At 39.1% G+C, this 19,396-nt stretch overlaps 1 protein-coding gene across 1 annotated transcript in view; it reads right to left on the bottom strand.

Annotated features, from left to right (window-relative positions):
- LOC137501285 (putative serine protease F56F10.1) overlaps nt 1-19,396 on the bottom strand; it is an 86,472-nt gene that overhangs the window by 41,089 nt on the left and 25,987 nt on the right. The window lies entirely within an intron of this gene.

The following is a 19,396-nucleotide window of genomic DNA, read 5'->3' on the forward strand; positions in this document are numbered from 1 at the left end:
GAATATAATGTCGAATCAATCCTTTTCGGGGTCGCTGAGATGAATAGTGACACTCCGGATTTTTTTGATAACCAGCGTTGGGGTAAGACACCCGAAGTACCCTTAGGGGCGGGGGGGCGGGGGGGCGGGGGGTTCACATTTACAAATATTCGAAAATGGTGTCGAATGCATACCTTTTGGGGTCGCTGGGATGAATAGTGACACTCCAGAATTTTCCAAAGTCCAAATTGAGCCCCCTCTGGGGTGGGGGGCGAGGGGTTCACATTTAAAAATATTAGAAAATGGTGCCGAATCCTTCCTTTTCGCGGTCCCTGAGATGAATAGTGACACTCCGGATTTTTTTGACAAACCGCGTTGGGGTAAGACACCCGAACTACCCTTAGGGGCGGTGGGGCGCGAGGGGGTCACATATAAAAATATATGAAAAGAGTGTCGAATATATCGTTTTCGGATTCGCTGAGATGGATACTGACACTCCGGAATATTTTTAAGTTTAAACCGCGTGGGGTAGGACACCCCATGTACACGTAGGAGCGGGGGGTCGAGGGGGGTCACATATCATAATATATGAAAATGGTGTCGAATACATCGTTTTCGGATTCGCTGAGATGAATAGTGGTACTCCGGATTTCTTCTGACAAACCGCGTGGAGGTAAGACACCACCACGTACCATTTGAGGTGGGGGGTGCGAGGGGGTGATATATAAAATATTTGAAAAATGTCGAATCCATCCTTTTCGTGGTCGCTGGGATGAATAGTGACACTCCGGAATTTTTCCGAGTACAATTTCAGCCCCCTTTTGCTAGGGGGGCGAGGGGGAGTGATATATGAAAATAGAAAATAGTTTCGAATCCGTCTTTTTCTGGGTCGCTGAGATGAATAGTAACACTCCGGATTTCTTTTGACAAACCGCGTGGGGCAGGATACCCCACGTACCCATAGGGGCGTGGGGGGCGAGGGGGTTGCCATAAAATATTCGACAATAGTGTCGAATCCATACTTTCGTGGTCGCTGAGATGAATACTGACACTCGGGAATATTTTAAGTCTAAACCGCGTGGGGTAGGACACCCCATGTAGGCCTACACGTAGAAGCGGGGGGCGAGGGGGGTCACATTTCATAATATATGAAAATAGTGTCGAATCCATCGTTTTCGGATTCGCTGAGATGAGTAGTGATACTCCGGAGTTTTTCAAAGTCCAAATTCATCCCCCTTTTGGGTAGGGGCGAGGGGGCACAGATACATCAAAGTAATAGGAAGTAGTGTCGAATCCATCCTTTTCGGGGTCGCTGAGATGAATAGCGACACTCCGGATTTCCTTTGACAAACCGCGTGGGGGTCACCCCATGTACCCATAGGGGCGGGGGGCGCCAGGGGGGTGACATATAAAATATTCGAAAAGAGTGTCGAATCCATACTTTTTACGGTCACTGAGATGAATAGTGACATTCCGGAATTTTTTAAAGTCGAAGTTTTGCTCCCTTTGGTGTGGGGGCGAGGGGGAAGTGACAAATCGAAATAACCGAAAATGGGGTCGAATCCATCCTTTACGGGTTCGCCGAGATGAATAGTGATACTTCGGATTTCTTTTGACAAACCGCGTGGAGGTAAGACACCACCACGTACCATTTGAGGTGCGGGGGGGTTTGCGAGGGGGGTGATATATAAAATATTTTAAAAATATCGAATCCATCCTTTTCGTGGTCGCTGAGATGAATAGTGACACTCTGGAAGATTTTAAAGTCCAAGTTCAGCACCCTTTGGGGAGGGGGCGAGGGGGGGATTGATATAAGAAAATTATTGAATATAGTGTCGAATCCATACTTTTTATGTTCGCCAAGATTAATAGTGTCACTGCGGATTTTTTAAAGTACATGTTCAGCCCCCTTTGGGGTGGGGGCGAGGGTGGAGTGATATATCAAATTGCCCGAAAGTAGCATCGAATCCACCCTTTTCAGGGTCGCTGAGGTGAATGGTTACACTCCGGATTTGTTTTGACAAACCACTTGTGGGTAGGACGCCCCATGTACCCATTGGGGAGCGGGAGCGAGGGGGTGATATATAATATATTCGAAAATTGTGTCGAATCCATACTTTTCGTGGTCGCTGAGATGAATAGTGACAATCTGAATATTTTTAAAGTCCATGTTCAACCACCTTTGGGGTGGAGGCGAGAGGAGTGTTATATAAAATTAATCGAAAATAGTGTCTAATACATAGTTTTCGGGGTCGCCAAGGTGAATGTTGGCACTCCGGAATTTTTTAAAATCCAAATTCATCCCCCTCTGGGGGGGCGAGGGGGAATGATATATCCAAATGACCGAAAATAGTGTCGAATCCATACTTTTCGTGGTTGTTGAGATGAATAGTGAGACTCTGGATTTTTTATAAGTCCAAATTCAGCTCCCGTGGGGTGGGGGCGAAGGGGGTAGTGATACATAATAATTGTCGAATGTAATGTCGAATCCACATTTTTCGGGGTCACTGAGATGAATAGCGGCACTCCGAATTTTAGTATCATGAGACAAACCACGTGGGAGTTAGACACCCCACCTACCCTTAGGGGTATAGGACAAGGGGGTGAAATATAAAAATCATGGAAAGTAGTATTGAATTCATACTTTTCGCTGTCGCTGAGATGAATAGTGACACGCCGAAAATTTTTGATGCCCAATTTTAGCCTCCTTCGGGGTGGGGGAACGATGGGGGAATGATATATAAAAATATTCGAAAATTGTGTCGAATCCATACATTTCTATTTTTTTTTTTTTTTTTGCTAATTTGCTTTACATCGTACCGACACTGATATATCTTACGGCAACGATGGGATAGGAAATGCCTAGGAATTGGAAGGAAGCGGCCGTGGCCTTAATTAACGTGCAGCCATACTTTTTGAGGTCGCTGAGATGAATAATCACACGCCGGTGTCGTTGTTCAGCCTCTGTCGGCATGGATATTAGAAGGGGTGGAAAGGAAAATGTTCAAAATGACCGAAATTACGGTTGTATGTTTTATTCATCCAGCACAGCCCTCATATAAAATTGGTACACGTATGACTTACTATCTGAAAAAAAAAAGAAAGAAATACTGCTCGGTAAACACCCCTAGCACTCCTAGGGGAGATGGTGAAATATAAAAATAAACGAATTTGACTGATATTAATGTCGATTACATTCTTTACGAGTTCAAAAGTTGAACGGTGACACTTTGGATGGTTAAGGCATACTTCAGCCGCAATCATTATGAAGGTTGAGAAGGGGTGGAATTGAATGTAAATATGACGGATATTCTGCATGTACTGTATGTGGGTATGTTCCAGAATGGCTCTCAACGAAACTTGGTACACATACGACTTACCATCTTAGAAAAAATGCTATGGAGATGAAAAATAACAGCCTCCGCGGGGGATGGGGAATGAGAGGGGCTGACGTGCAAAAATAATTGAAAATAACCAATATTAATGTCGAAATCCATCGTTAATGTGTCTCTGATACGAACTGTAACGCACTTGATACCGTTTAAGTCCACGTTCAGTCTCCACTGAGAGAGGAGCTGAGAAGGACTTAAAAGTACATAGTATAAAATGACCGAGATGAGTGTTGAACCCACTGCTTCCGGGGACACTAGGATGATTGTGACAGTCTCAATGACTGCCGAAATCGTGTATATTATTATGTACGTTGGGACTGGTAAATACATATTATTATTACTTTTAATTTTTGGAAAAAATCAAATACTTCTCAGTCATTTCTAGGCTCCACAATGACAAGGTTTTACACGAAAATTAAATAATCTAAAACTTGAAATCAGATACGTCTAAATAACTCTAAAACTGCATAATTGGTCGTAAAATCAACATCTCAAAAATAAATAAATAAATAAGCATCCACTTCACTCTTAACTAACTGGTAATACAAATACTAAAGGTAAACATTCAAAAGCTACCCGGACAACGCCGGGTACTACAGCTAGTATATATATATCTCTCAAAAACTTAACAGTTTAAAGAGGTAAACTTGGTATTTGGAATCTTCTTTAAAATTAAGGAAACATGTATTTTTTTGGTTTTCGGAAAATCCTCTTAAGGGGTGTGAAAGAAAGTTTGAGTACCTTTCATATACTTATATCTCAAAAACTGAAGATGTTACAGTCTTAAAAATGGGTATTTGAAATATTCTTTAAAAATAAAGAAACGTATTTTTTTGTTTTTGGAAAATCTTCTTAGGAGGGTGTAAACAGGATTCACCAAGGGGGTGAATTTTTAAAACGTGTATATCTACGATGTAACTCAAAAACGTAACATGCTACAGACATGAAAACTGGTTTGGAATCTCCTGTAAAACTGAAGGAACACGCATAATTTGTTTTCTGAAAATCTACTTAAAGGGAAGTGTTACAGGGGTGAATTTTTATAATGAGCAATCTATAGTATATCTCAAAAACTTAACACATTACAGACGTGAAAATTGGTATTTTATTATTTTTTTTTAAAAAAAACACGTATTTTTCTATTTTCGGAAAAAACACTTAGGGAGGGGAGGTAAAATGACTGAAAGGGTGTTGAATTATTTTTATTAGGATGCTGGCATCTCCAAAACTGAAGATATTGCAGACGTGAAAATTGGTATTTGGAATATCCTTTAAAAGTTAAGAAACACGTTTTTCGTTTTCGGAAAAAACACTTAAGGGGATTTAAATGACTGAAAAAGGGATTTAATTATTTTTATTAGGATACTGGTATTCCAAAACTGAAGATATTACAGACGTGAAAATTGGTATTTGGAATCTCCTTTAAAAATAAAATCACGTATTTTGTTTTCGGAAAATTCACTTAAGGGAGTTTCAAAAAGGACTGAAAAGTGTGTTTAACTCTTTCTTTCATGAGGATACTTATATCTCAAAGACTGAAGATGTTACAGACATGAACATTTGTATTTGTAATCCTCTTTAAAAATGAAGAAACACGTATTCTTCTGTTTTAGGAAAATCCACTTAAGGGGGTGGGGTGGGTGAAGAGAACTGAAGAAAGTGTAGAATTATTTTTATGAGGATACTTATATATCAAACACTGAGGATGTTACAGTCGTGAAAATTGGTATTTGGATCTCCTGTAAAAGTAAAGGAACACGCATAAATTTTTGAAAATCCACTTAAGGGGAAGTGTTAAAGGGGGTGAATTTTTAAAATGAGCATATCCACAGTATATCAGAAAATGTTACCACATATTACAGACATTAAAATAGGGTATGTTTAATCTTTTTTTAAATAAAGGAATTCTCTTTTAAAATAAAGGGGATGAATTTGTTTATGAGGATACTTACGGTATATCTCAAACACTGAAGATGATGCAGACATGAACAATTGTATTTGGAATCTCCTTAAAAAAGAAACACGTATTATTTTGTTTTTGTAAAATCCAATGGTGGTGGTGGGGGGGAAGATAAATGAATTGAAGAATGAGTTGAATTCTTTGTTTGAGGATACTTATATCTCAAAAACGAAGGATGTTAGGGACGAGAAAATTGGTACAGTATTAGGAATCTCCTTTAAACCTAAAGACACACGTATTTTGTGGTGGGGGAGGGGGTGGAATCTACTTAACAGGGTGTAAAATGATATAAATTATTTTATGAGGATACAAATAAGCAGTGGACTTAAAATAATACAGCCCCAAAAGGGGTTTTATTTTGCTAATGGCTTTACGTCGCACCGACACAGACAGGTCTTACGGCGACGATGGATAGGAAAGTTCTAGGAGTTGGAAGGAAGCGGCCGTGGCCTTAATTAAAGTACAGCCCCAGCATTTGCCTGGTGTGAAAATGGGAAACCACGGAAAACCATAATCAGGGCTGCCGACAGTGGGATTCAAACCCACTGTCTCCCGGATTCAAGCTCATAGCAGGACGCCCCTCAAAGTTGTTTTTTGACTGGGGAGTGAGGAATGATGACAAAAATATACATTTATGTGAAACTGCTTGAATTATGAATTTAAAACTTCAAATTATATTCTAGGTGTTAAATAACAGAAGGTTTGAAACAAATTTCACCGATCAGAGAGTTAAATGGGGGTTAAGATCCGAAAACAAATATATTTATTCCTTCCTCTGAAACGGTTTAACGTACGAAGACAAAATTCCAGTTCCAAATCCTAGGTGTGAAACGGGAAATATTTTTTAACGTTCCAACCAAGAAGTGTTAAATGAGGTTAGGTCGATAAACAAAATTATTTATCCCACCAAAACTGACGTACAAAGCTGTAATTTTACGAGGAAGCTGCTCGTGTATATCGTAGGTGTAAAATATCGTATACGTCCAAATGTTTCTCCCCTAAGGGGTTAGTTTGTGGTTGACCCTCAAAAACATAATATCCATTCTTCCGAAACTCTTTCAGGCACTAACTTAGTTTCTGTTATGAAGGTCGTTGTTCTATATTGTGACCGTTCATTACTATGCCATAGGCATGTTAGGAGGTTTGGTTAATTATATATGCCGTTTTCCGCAACATTTTATGACATATAATGTAGTAATTAGCAGTCTACATGCCGAACCGGGATGTGATTCGCGATATCCCGGCCCGGAGGGAGCAGTTTTTTGCGCTGTAACGAGAAAAGGATAGCGTAGTACTGCTGAACCTTGAAATCGCGCTCTCTTTTCGAGGGAGTGAGAAGGAAAGATGACGCTACGCGTGGAAATGCAGGTTGTCGGAGAGTGGGCTGAGTTAAGGTGTGTTATCCCCTGAGAAATAAATGTCCTCTACTAATTCAATACCGCATTCATTGGTGCCACTTCACCATAATTTACTAAAATGAGGAAGAAGAAGAACACCTTCATCTGAAATAATTTTTGGAAATTTATGAGTCAGGTCTCATTCGAACCGATGTATTTAATGCTAATTGTTGATGCGTATAAATGCAATACTTTAATGGTGGATCGGTATTGACGCTTGTCATATAATAGTAAAGATGATTGCTGAAATCTGACAACGTGTGGAATAAAGTGGGAGATCTTGCGCGATGAACCATGACGCGTGATTTTCTAAAAGGACGCTTTTGAGATTGTGAATGACCCACTGATCGCTTTAGTTTTATATGTGATCAGTAGAAAGTAGAGGTCACAAGCTATAATTTGTTTGTTTTTACGTCCCTGAAAGATTCCGATTACCGGACCTTCATTTTCACCAGGGGCATGATTTACCTCCCGCCTGACTATTTTGTCCGGAGGCTATAAGTAGAGCCAGGACCTAGATACAGTATCCCATTGTCATTTGTGTAGCCGAAGTACTCATACGTTAGGAGTGAACTTGGATATCAGTGTATGAAGCGTTGTGACAAAGAAGAAAAACACATCAGTGCGATGTAAAATATCGCGAAATAAGCCGTGTGGTACAATTAATGCACAGTATTGATGAATAGAAGCCTTATCTCAACATTTAACATTTTAATTATCAACGACAGTCGGTTGCGGCTCATGATGGAATCATCAGTGAAAGGGCAAACGCGTCAGGTTGTTTTGAGGTAGTGAGACAGCTAATTCCGTTCAGTAATTAATTAATTAATTAATAATAACCGATCCAAAGCATTTTAAGAGTGAGTGACGTTCAGCAAAATTAAAGAACTATTCCTGATAAAATTAGCGCTTGCGTACTCCATGGACACTCGTGGTGATATACTGTGTGATTAATGGAGAAATGAACAGTGATTTCTATAAACTTGCCACTATTTGCATTAATCCATTTAAAGTGATTAGTGGATCCTATCACCAGTAGATTCCTTTGAAAGTACATAAACAGTGTTTAATAACTGATTTCCCATTTGGCCTGTATGTTCGTGAGTAGTCGTCGAACCCGAAGATCTGGAGCCTATAAGAATCGCGTCTAAGTGCCTGCAGTCATTTCTACGGGGAACGTCCAGAGACTCAACTAAGAAGACCACAGTTCGAGACATGGATCGTGGTAGTATGAAGAAGAACCAAGGACTATCAGAGAGAAGAACGTTCATCATGTTCGTGTAAAAATCCAAGTTGTACCTCGACCTGACGGCAAACCATACCCATCATTTGATAAGTACACCTGATTTGAATATATTAAACCACGAGATTTGCATGCCAGTAGCAATTTTTATTTTGTAAATATTAGAATGTTATGATTAATCATTTTAAATGTAGGGAACACCATACGCGTGTGACTGGGAAAAGATTTATTATTTTAGTTAGGGTTTTCATGTGATTTAAGAATAATCATTGATATTTAGCAGGCTTATTTGCATGAATTATTATATAGATCCCATAAATTCTTAGTGTATATGAAGCACATACTTGGGAAGAATAGCGATTTAGCTAAACTTATAACTTCTTCGTAATGTTATTATTTGGTAAAGATTTTCATAGTAGTTTGAATATAAACTATATGTTTGCTTCAAGGTGATTCAGGTATTTATAAATCCCGTATGATAATAGATGATCATTGAAGATGTCCCAAACCGAGGTATTATGTGAATTATATAGATATGAGAGAAGAATTAGATAACCTGTAAGAATGGAGTCTTCTCTGTAAATTAATAGAACGGATTTGAGATGCTGTGGTATGATATGGAAGGGTGGAGCTGTAACATGTTGTGGTGTTGGAATGATAAAAGATAATAATAATTATAGCTGTTGTGATATATTGAATTAGGCTGAATATATAGCCAGATATGAATAATAAGAAGTAATGGCTCTCAAATGAACGCGTATTTGATAACGAGCCGAGATGATATAAAAGAAAGAAAGTAACAGAGAAAGAAAGAAAGAAAATGAGAAATTCAATGTATTTTTGTAGTCACGGAGGTGGACACACAGCTGTTGTGTTGTCATGATTGACAGTTTTATGACATGAGGACTGGTAGGGTCTGAGAGAGATTGTGTAGTTTCTAACAAGCTTAATGTTTACCTGCTGGATCCTTCTCATTCGCCAGAGCAGTCTCAATTCCATTCTAATGATACGTTATGAGTAATGCGGATAATTTTCTGATTTTGCGAAGGATAAACCCCTTCCCATGCTTATGCATTAAATTAGCTCGTGATTGGAGTTTTAAATTTTTTACCTTGGAAGCTGGAGAACCTGAGTTCGATTCATATTGGGACGAAGAATTTAAGCTGATACTATGGCTTGATTAAGGCATATCTTCAAGAGGTATTGTGTGATATATGTTTGATATTTTTTTGCTATGTAATGTGTTTACGTGTTTTATTATTCCCCAAAATGTTCTATGGTGATGGGTTCGATTCCAGCGTTGGCTGATTTTTCTTTGAATATAATTTGTTAGGTAAACCCAGGATACACGTATGTGTTCAGTGTAAATATATAATTGTCATGGTCAAATGGACCATGTGTTTATAATATGGCGATGCAATCTCGTGTTTTAAAGGAAACGTACTTATGGGAATGTATACTTTATACAATCATGATAATTAATAATCAAATGATTTGAGGTATACCAAGGACCAACTACAACTATGAATAAACTACAAGGACATTATTCTTGATTGTTTCTTCTCTATGTGTTGTAGTATGGCACCATATCGTGTGATTTTTATCAGTATAATACAATGTTTAGCAAATAATATTTCAACGAAGTTTCTTCTCATTTAATAATATTAGTGTATTCCTCTCACATTATAGAGAATGCTACTTTCGTTATATTTTATGTAGTGCCTATTTTTCTTTTTCGAACATTCCATTGCGCGTATGCTTTATGAGTTCAGCCGGTGACGCAATGAAAGTAGGGAGGACGAGACTTCAAGCTTGGTAAGTGACTTCTGGAGGTTCTCATCCAACTATTCCATCTATAAAACTGTTTGTGAAACCAAATTATATAATACCTGCCCTAAATTACCCAGGATGGGTACAATACCCTAGATGTTAATAAATATTTAAACTATTTAAAAACTATTCAATCCTCCATTACTGTTCGACGTGCAATCAAAATTTCACATATAGGTAGCTTTTACATCGCAGATTTTAAATATGATAGGGTTTTAAACATTCAAATTCTTCCGTATGGCGTTCAAATGAGTGTTAGATCAAAAAATAAATAATCATTCCCAAAAACGTTTTACAGGCTCAGCTGGCAGTGGCCTCTCCAAAATGTAAAACATTGAATAATAATTTTCTACTTTCAGTTTAAAACCGTAAGGAAGCACGTGTATCTTGATGGTCATTTCATATGTATTCAAATGAACTTCGTGAAAAATTCTCACGTGATACAGAAAAATGGTTGATATACTTGGAATCACCATACCAAATTGTGGAAACACATGAAATTTAAAAAAAGAACTATTTTCTAACACCTTCATTCTGCTGGCCTATATAATAATAATAATAATAATAATAATAATAATAATAATAATAATAATAATAATAATAATAATAATAATAATAATAATAACATGGGTTCACTGCAACAAGAAAAGAATTTTGATAGATGCAAAATTACGGCACTATAAAACAGTAATTCTTCCAGAAGCAACCTGTGCAGCCGAAACAATGGTGATTGACAGTCATTCTAAAATTGAGGACGTAGAACAACAGAAACGAACATATTTTTCGGACGATTTATGGGGCAGTCAAGATAAATGGCATCTGGATGAAGAGACCGCAGAACGATCTCTATGAAAAGATAAACATCATTATGGATGAAATCAGAAAACGCCGACAAAAATTTTACACACACGTTTACAGAATGGAAAACTCCTGAACGGTAAAGAAACAACGACTCATCATCGTAAACAAATGCTGTACGGAATGGCTAAAAGAGGTTCAGAGGGACTTGCAACAGATCAACATAGCGCATCTGGAGGACGGCACAGCAGAGTGCCGAAATGAAATCACAAATGTAAAATTCGAGTCAAGAATATCACGACAACATGGGAAAAATTGGACGGAGGAGCGGAAGAGGAAGCATTCAGAGATGGTGACGAGATTTTGGGAAGAAAAGAGGAAAAACGCCCGCAGATGATATTACGTTTTCAAGTTCAATCGCTCTCCTTAAGGGGAACAATCGTGTAAATAAATAAATAAATAAATAAATAAATAAATAAATAAATAAATAAATAAATAAATAAATAAATAAATAAATAAATAAATAAATAATCTCTGCAAATAACCTCAGCCTTTGTGGGTTAACTTCCGAAAGTAACCAGGAGAACACGACCCCTAGAGAGCGCGTCCACAGGTGGCGAATAGGGAGCCCCTAGAGTATATAGGCCTGGTTGAAATACCCAATACTATCCGCGGACCAACGGGTAGACCAATTCCTGGGGGCTTTAAAATACTGGGATATATATGGAGGGCCGTTAGCCTGGATTATTGGTGTAGTCCTCAACGGCGTATATGGCGGAGAAGGTGACCTTCGGAGATGGCAGATGGGTCCGACCTTGACTAGGGTTACTAGGCGAAACCTGGTCAACGGTCTCAGTGACGGATGAAGAGAAAAATCTCCAAACGGCAGAGAGGGTGGATGAGCTACCTCCAAGAATCGATTCTTGGTTGAAGAACATAAAATTCTCCAGGCGTCTATTACCAGATTGGGCAGCCTCAAGTCAGCCTCTTTACCCAACGTTAGGGGCGGCTGGACGAAAACACCGGGGTTCACAACCTTGGTTGTAAACTGGTGACTCAAGTAGTCACCCAAAACTCATGTTTATCGTTCATGGGAAAGTGTAGTGTGAAACATATTACCTCAGGTGTATCGTCGTGCACAAGCAGTCTCTCGGATTATGGGGAGTCTGCAGCGTTACAGAGACACGAGTTGGAGCGTCTTGGAACCTCAAACAAAATCGAATGCAAATAACTGAGTTTCATAGCTAGGTTCAATGCTAAATCTCTTCTTAAAACAGGAAAGTTAAAATATTTTACAGACACTCTCAGGAGTCATCGAATTTTCATAACGGCACTTGAGGAGACCAGATGTATAGATGGAAACAATTTTTACTCTGAAGGGTTCAGGGTATACAAAGGAAAAGTTGGACCAAGAGTCATGAAAACATTCCACACCTAGGAACTGCCCTCCTAATAAACAAGAACGTCCTGGATTCCATAGTGCAGTTTGAATCTCAACCTAAAGACTATCAACTTTGGTTTCCAAGTCTACCAATAAAATGTACACTATCGTGAATGCCCATGCCATCGTAAATGAGGACAACAGAAAGAACAAGGAAAAAGTGGAACTCTTTCGGGATCAGTTGGACGATGTCATCCAAAGGGTACCTGAAAAAAAAAGTACTAATGGGATACTTCAACGCCCAGATAGGGAAGGAGGGAATGTATCAACATGTAGTAGGGAAATAGTCAGCGCTTAACAGGACCAATCAAAATGGTTTCAGAAAGCGTTTTGCCGATCCCATGGTATGCTACTGAAATCCACAGCTTTTAAAAAGATTCATAGAACACAAAAATCGTGGATCTCACCAAACCCTAACTTGGGTGAATTTCAACTGGATCATGTGGCTATTAGACGGAAGTTCAATAGGGAGATACAAAATATCAAAGTCCTCAGGGGGGGGGGGCTAATTTAGATTCGGACTATTACCTGTCGAAGACAAAGATAAAAATCATTCCCAGAAGGAAAGACAAGCTCCTTGAACACACAAGTAAACGTTATGACACGGAGAAAATCTTAAATTCAAAAGAATACCATCTGGCGACAAAGGAAATACACAAAGAAGATTGGGATCAAATAAAACGGAACTTTTATATCAAAGGCCGAACAATTAGCCCCTATAACAAAAGTCAAAAACATGCTTGATGATCGGAAGAATGCGACAATCTATTGAAAAAAAAGAAGGAAGCATGGCACAAATGGCAATCGCAACGAACTGAAAGCAATAGACAAAAAATCTTGAATATCAGAAAAATGGTCAATAAAAATATCAAAAATTAAAAAGGCCTACGAAAACCAGATTGTTATTCAAATAGATGAGGACTTTATGAAAAACAAGACAAGAAGTTTCTATAGAAACTTTAAGCAGAGAACAACGAAATACAAGCCACCGGCTCTACAGTTACGGGACAAGAACGGAAATACAGCACATAACAACACGGATAACTGCAGGACACTAACAAACTACTTTGAAACTGTGAAACATCAGTTAAAAAAATGACATTTAACTCGCCGTTGATCGAGCTTAATGGACGAACGCTGGTAGTCGAGGATGAGAGCGGCGCTCACCTATCGTCCATGGTGAGGTTTTCTTAAGTTTCTATAGACTATTTTTACTTTGTTACTTTTGGGGGAGGTTTATCTTTTCTTATTATGCTATTTTTAGCCGCAGACCGGTTTTTTACAATCTGTTTAACTTCGCACCGACACAGATACGTCGTATGGCGACGATGGGATAGGAAAGGCCTTGGAGTGGGATGAAATCGTCCATGGACTTAATTAAGGTATAGCCCCAGGATTTGCCTGTTGTGAAAATCGGAAACCACGGAAAACCATCTCCAGGGATGCCGAAATTGGTGCTCGAACCCACTATCTTCTGCATGCAAGCTCACAATTGCGCGGCCCTAACCGCACGGCCAACTCACCCGGTAGATCGCTTTTTAGATCGTTATATGAGGCTCTTATGTCTTTATGAGATCTAGACCCAAGGTTTTCTTCTTGAAAGCCTTATTACATTCACAATGTAATAAATAAACTACACATGAATGGAAAAAATAATTAGAAGCGGGCATTTATCATAAGAATTGTAAGGATTTGACAAGCTATACACAAAATACAAAATCGAAAATGAAACAAAATCAGTAAAAATGTATAACGCGGATGGTCTAAGGCAAACGATTCCAACTGAGGTGCTCCCATAGCCCCGGCCGGCCCCAGCAGCAGCCCCTGCGCTGTGCTGTAGCCCCGTGGGGTGGTGGGGGAAGGAGGAAAGTGGCAAAGGCAAAACCACAGGTCAAGTCAGCGCACAGCTTACGAAAACAATATTATTTATGATAATTCTCTGAACACATAAACAAGCTATTTATTCTGTACATACATTGCGTTTGCCTTAATGTACATTTAGCGTTTAAGTCGATTGTTGACATCGTTTTGCGGCAACTAACTTGTGTGGAGTGTTTTGTTGTATGGTTGCGAAACATGGGTCTTAGCAAAACAGGATATAAAACGCCTGGAAGCAAGTGCCGGCCCCGTGGTGTAGGGGTAGCGTGCCTGCCTCTTACCCGGAGGGCCCGGGTTCTATTCCCGGCCATGTCAGGGATTTTTACCTGGACCTCAGGGCTGGTCCGAGATCCACTCAGCCTACGTGATTAGAATTGAGGAGCTATCTGACGGTGAGATAGCGGCCCCGGTCTAGAAAGCCAAGAATAACGGCCGAGAGGATTCGTCGTGCTGACCACACGACACCTCGTAATCTGCAGGCCTTCGGGCTGAGCAGCGGTTGCTTGGTAGGCCAAGGCCCTTCAAGGGCTGTAGTGCCATGGGGTTTGGTTTGGTTTGGTTTGGAAGCAATGGAAATGTGGATATGGAGGAGGATGCTGAAAATTAGTTGGACAGAGAATAAGTCAAACAATAGGGTCGTTAAGGAAATAAAAGAAACCAGGAAATTGATCAACACTATAGAAAAGAGGAAAACCAAATTCCTTGGCAACGTACTTCGACATAACACATTCCTCACGGCTATGCTGGAAGGAAAAGTTCTGGGTAAGAAGGGAAGAGGAAGGCCGAGGAAGAAGTATCTAGATTCCGTGATGGACAGGCAGAGTTTGAAAAAATATGTTGATCTGAAACGCTCAGCAGATGAGAGACAAATGTGGTTGCAGCGACAAGGCCTTGCCTTTAGGATATGAATGAATGAACTTACCAATATTGGGTGCTATCGATTTGGCAGTAAAAATTCTAAGCACAGCCTCTAAGACAACATCAGACAGAGAAGTCCTAGTTTTACATTTATTTAAATTCAGAAATGAAAACCTCTCTTTGCATGCATAAGTTGTACCGAACATTGACGTAAATTTTAAGGCAAGTGCATGAAGTCTGGGAAATTCTTGTGGATGAACACCTTAGTAAAAGGAAATTAAATCACCGTTGTAGTGGTAGTGCCTGTCCTTTAGGATTGCGTTGCCCTGTAGTTTTATCAGCCCTGTTTGGAAATATGATAGTGATCCTTCAGGACGCGCTGAAAATCGGGTCATAAATATTTCACGTTGAAGTGCCATATCATTAATTACTTTGAATTGGGCGTTGAATCCATGGTGAAAAGTTTGTAACGAGGTCTGATAGTCTCTAAGATTTTGTAAGTAGACAAATGTAATTATTTTAATGAAGTAAAATTGTCAAAATTTCCGGCTTCAAGCTGACTTTTCAGTAACAAACTCTGCATTTTGAAAACCTTAATTCTATCACACATGGTGCTAATCAATGTGTTCCTTCCTTGCAGTAAGAAGTTATGTCTACCAGTAAAGCGAGATCAGCTACCGATCTCCATGAACACTTAAGTATTTATTTCAATTATTGCAAAGAAGGTTGCTAGCAGTTTCGCGGAACTTAACCAGCGCAAAATAGAATAAAAGGGAATGTTGCTGCCTTCTGCCCCGATATCTTTTAAAATTTCTTTGAACTGCCGATGGTTCAAACCTTACTTTCTTCAGAAATTTACACATTTTGGCACAGTATCCATAGCAGATTTAAAGTTGCGAATGTTTTTCGAACATAATTGTTCTTGATGTAAAATACAATGTACTGTGTGGAGTAGGTGGGGAACGGTGCTGTTGGTGCGCCCCAGCACCAAGTACTCGAGTTGGAAAGGCCTGGTCTAAGGTGAGCTCTCCGCTCACTGGCACGTAGTAGTAGAATAGAGTTCAGTGGCACTGAAGTCACTGAATATGTTTCGGTTAGGTAGTGACTAATCCCCCTCACTCCCGTTATTCCAATGAATAGCTACTCATAGTTACAGGTCACTACCTGCGGTTTTCGGCCTTTTACAGCAAAATTAATTTGAAATTGAGTGCCGGGCTTACCCCTTGATAAACAGGGTTAAAAGTCAGGTTGTGAGTTTCACAAATAGGAAAAGTCCTCTCAGTTTTAATTACTGCGTTGATGGGGTGAAAGTTCCTTTTGGGGATCATTGTAAGTATCTAGGTGTTAATATAAGGAAAGATCTTCATTGGGGTAATCACATAAATGGGATTGTAAATAAAGGTACCGATCTCTGCACATGGATATGAGGGTGTTTAGGGGTTGTAGTAAGGATGTAAAGGAGAGGGCATATAAGTCTCTGGTAAGACCCCCAACTAGAGTATGGTTCTAGTGTATGGGACACTCACCAGGATTACCTGATTCAAGAACTGGAAAAAATCCAAAGAAAAGCAGCTCGATTTGTTCTGAGTGATTTCCGACAAAAGAGTATCGTTACAAAAATGTTGCAAAGTTTGGGTTGGGAAGAATTGAGAGAAAGAAGAAGAGCTTCTCGACTAAGTGGTATGTTCCGAGCTGTCAGCGGAGAGATGGCGTGGAATGACATTAGTAGACGAATAAGTTTGAATGGCGTTTATAAAAGTAGGAATGATCACAATATGAAGATAAAGTTGGAATTTAAGAGGACGTACTGGGGCAAATATTCATTTATAGGAAGGGGAGTTAGGGATTGGAATAACTTACCAAGGGAGACGTTCAATAATTTTCCAATTTCTTTGAAATCATTTAGGAAAAGGCTGGGAAAGCAACAGATAGGGAATCTGCCACCTGGGCGACTGCCCTAAATGCAAATCAGTATTGATTGATTGATTGACAGATAAGTGACGATCTGAAGGTTATTGCCTCGACCAACGGCAGGTTTATGTCCCAACAAGTATCAGTCTCGACTCACATCCGCCAACCTTCGAGGAGGTATAAAAATGTCATATAGAGCCTTAAAAACAACAAAGCATGGGGGGAAAACCAGATCACAGCCGAACTTTGGAAGAATGTCAATAAAATCCCTACAAGACGATTGTGAAGAAATCTGGAACAAATAAATAATTCCAGAAGAATGGAAGATGGTCCTTATCCACCCAATCCACAAGAGGGGGGTTAAAATGATTCCACAACTATAGGGGCATATCACTTTTGGATATTGCATGTAAGATATTCTCAAAGGCTTTACTTAATGGAACAGAACCACAGCTATATCATCAAGTGGAAGAATATCAAGCGGGATTCAGAAACGGGAGAACCTGTCCGGAACAAATCTTGAACCTTAAAAATCTTATACCATACCAGAAATCTAGGGCAAAAACCTACGTCATCACCTTTATTGACTTCCAAAAGACGTATAACTCACTAGACCTGGAAAATCTCCATTCTGTACTCAAAGAATTCGGTCTGGACAACAAAATAAACACTAAGCTCATTAGGAAAACTCTCACTAACACATATTTCGAAGTCAAATTCATGGGAGAATTGTCGGTTCTTTTAAAGATCAAAACTGGTGTCCGACAGAGTGACGGAATGTCCCCCATAATGTTCAATTGTGCCTTGGAGAAGGTAGTCAAAGAATGAGATAAGACAACAAGTGGTGGAATTCGATTGAGATCAGTAAACAGGCGTATAAAGATCAAATGTTTAGCTTTCGCAGACGACATGGCCTTAATAGCTGAGACGTGGGAGGCAACCAAGGAGCAGTCGAACAAACTTCTGAAGCAAGCAGAGAAGGTAGGTCTCAAAATCACCTTTGGAAAGACCAAAATAACAACCAACATTAAGAATACTCCAAAATTGTTGAAAGTGGGGGAACAAAAAATAGAGATCTTCGGGGATTTCAAATACCTTGGTGAATGCATCAGCTGGAATGGTCTTGAGAAGAAAGCAATTGAATCTCGACGAATCAAAATAGAAGCAGCCTTCCAGCTTACGAAGGACACCTATAACAAAAAATCCCTCTCCTAGAATTCCAATATCAGACATTATAATACAGTAGACAAGCCTGAAGCCCTTTATGCTTCAGAAACACTGTCTATAACTACTGTACATATGGTCCAATGGAAATGTTGGAGATGAAGGACAGGAAAATACTATGAAAAATTCAATAATAACGAACTTTCACAAATCAACAATGAAATACTTTAAAGGAAAACATAAAGGATTTCCGACACAGTATGGAAAAGGAGAATTGACTTACATGGCCACATCCTAAAAATGGACCCGAGAATGATAACTTAAAGATTTTTCGACTATTTCCGCAATAAGGAAGCTGAGAAGGACCTACGAGAGTTCGAAATTACAGAAGAGATGCTTGCAGACGGACCCGTGAAGAAAATAACCAAATATAAAATAAAGAGGTTTCAGGACAGGGTGAAGCCCAAACGACTATACAGAATTTCTGAAGAAGAGAGGAAGGCGAGATCTGAAAGAATGAAAAAGTACTGGGAGGAGAGGTAAACACGACTCACTAACCAATGATTGATCTATCGTACCTGAAAGTGGGTAATACGAATAATAATAATAATAATAATAATAATAATAATAATAATAATAATAATAATAATAATAATAATAATAATAATAATAATAATAATAATAATAATAATGGCCATAGCATTACCAATTCTCAGTCATTGACAAGTTTACGTAACGTAAATCACATTGTACTTTTATAGGCATGATTTAAAGTGATTTCGTAGAATCCGAGGATGTTCTTTTGAACTAAACATGTCATTCTTTGTTTAATAGTTTAATAGTGTGTACTTTTTACAGATGTGTTATAGGTGTTATACTTAGCGTTTTCGACAGATGGAAAATCCTTGAGGTTACATTAACTTAGTCAACACCAGAAAGCATGCCTCCCAAACGAACAAAACATTAAAAATGAATATGTGCGTAATTACAAGTGTAAGTTGGAGGAAACGGGGAAGGACCTATGAGAGTTCCAAATTACAGAAGAGATGACTGCAGATGGATCCGTGAAGAAAGTAACAAAATAGAAGTAAAGAGGTTTCCGAACCAAAAATTAACACCTTTTCAGCTATGTCCACTGTATGAAAATTTCGCCAAAATAGTCAATGGCAGATGGATCCGCGAAGAAAATGGTCGTTACGACTTTATTTATGAAGATAAAGAATTTGCTCCACGTACAACCAATTTGGATCTAAGTCCACTGGACGTAGCCTGTAAAACCGACCGTTCATATCTCCCTTACTAATCCTCCTATTGCAAAATTTCACATGAGAAAAACGTTTTAGAATTAGATTTCCATCAAAGCTGGCCCATTTCCAGTGGGATTGTGGGAGAGTAAAATTACTATTTCAGTTCCCTATAAACCTTTGGACAGGTTGATGCTAAATAAGAAGTTTGGTTGAAATATCTCCAGTAGTTTCCAAGTTCTGTAATATGCGCTTTACACGCACCTGCTTTTTAATTATATCTGCTGGGACTTGAGCTGAA

This window comes from Anabrus simplex, chromosome 6 (assembly GCF_040414725.1).
Source record: "Anabrus simplex isolate iqAnaSimp1 chromosome 6, ASM4041472v1, whole genome shotgun sequence".
Taxonomy (NCBI): domain Eukaryota; kingdom Metazoa; phylum Arthropoda; class Insecta; order Orthoptera; family Tettigoniidae; genus Anabrus; species Anabrus simplex.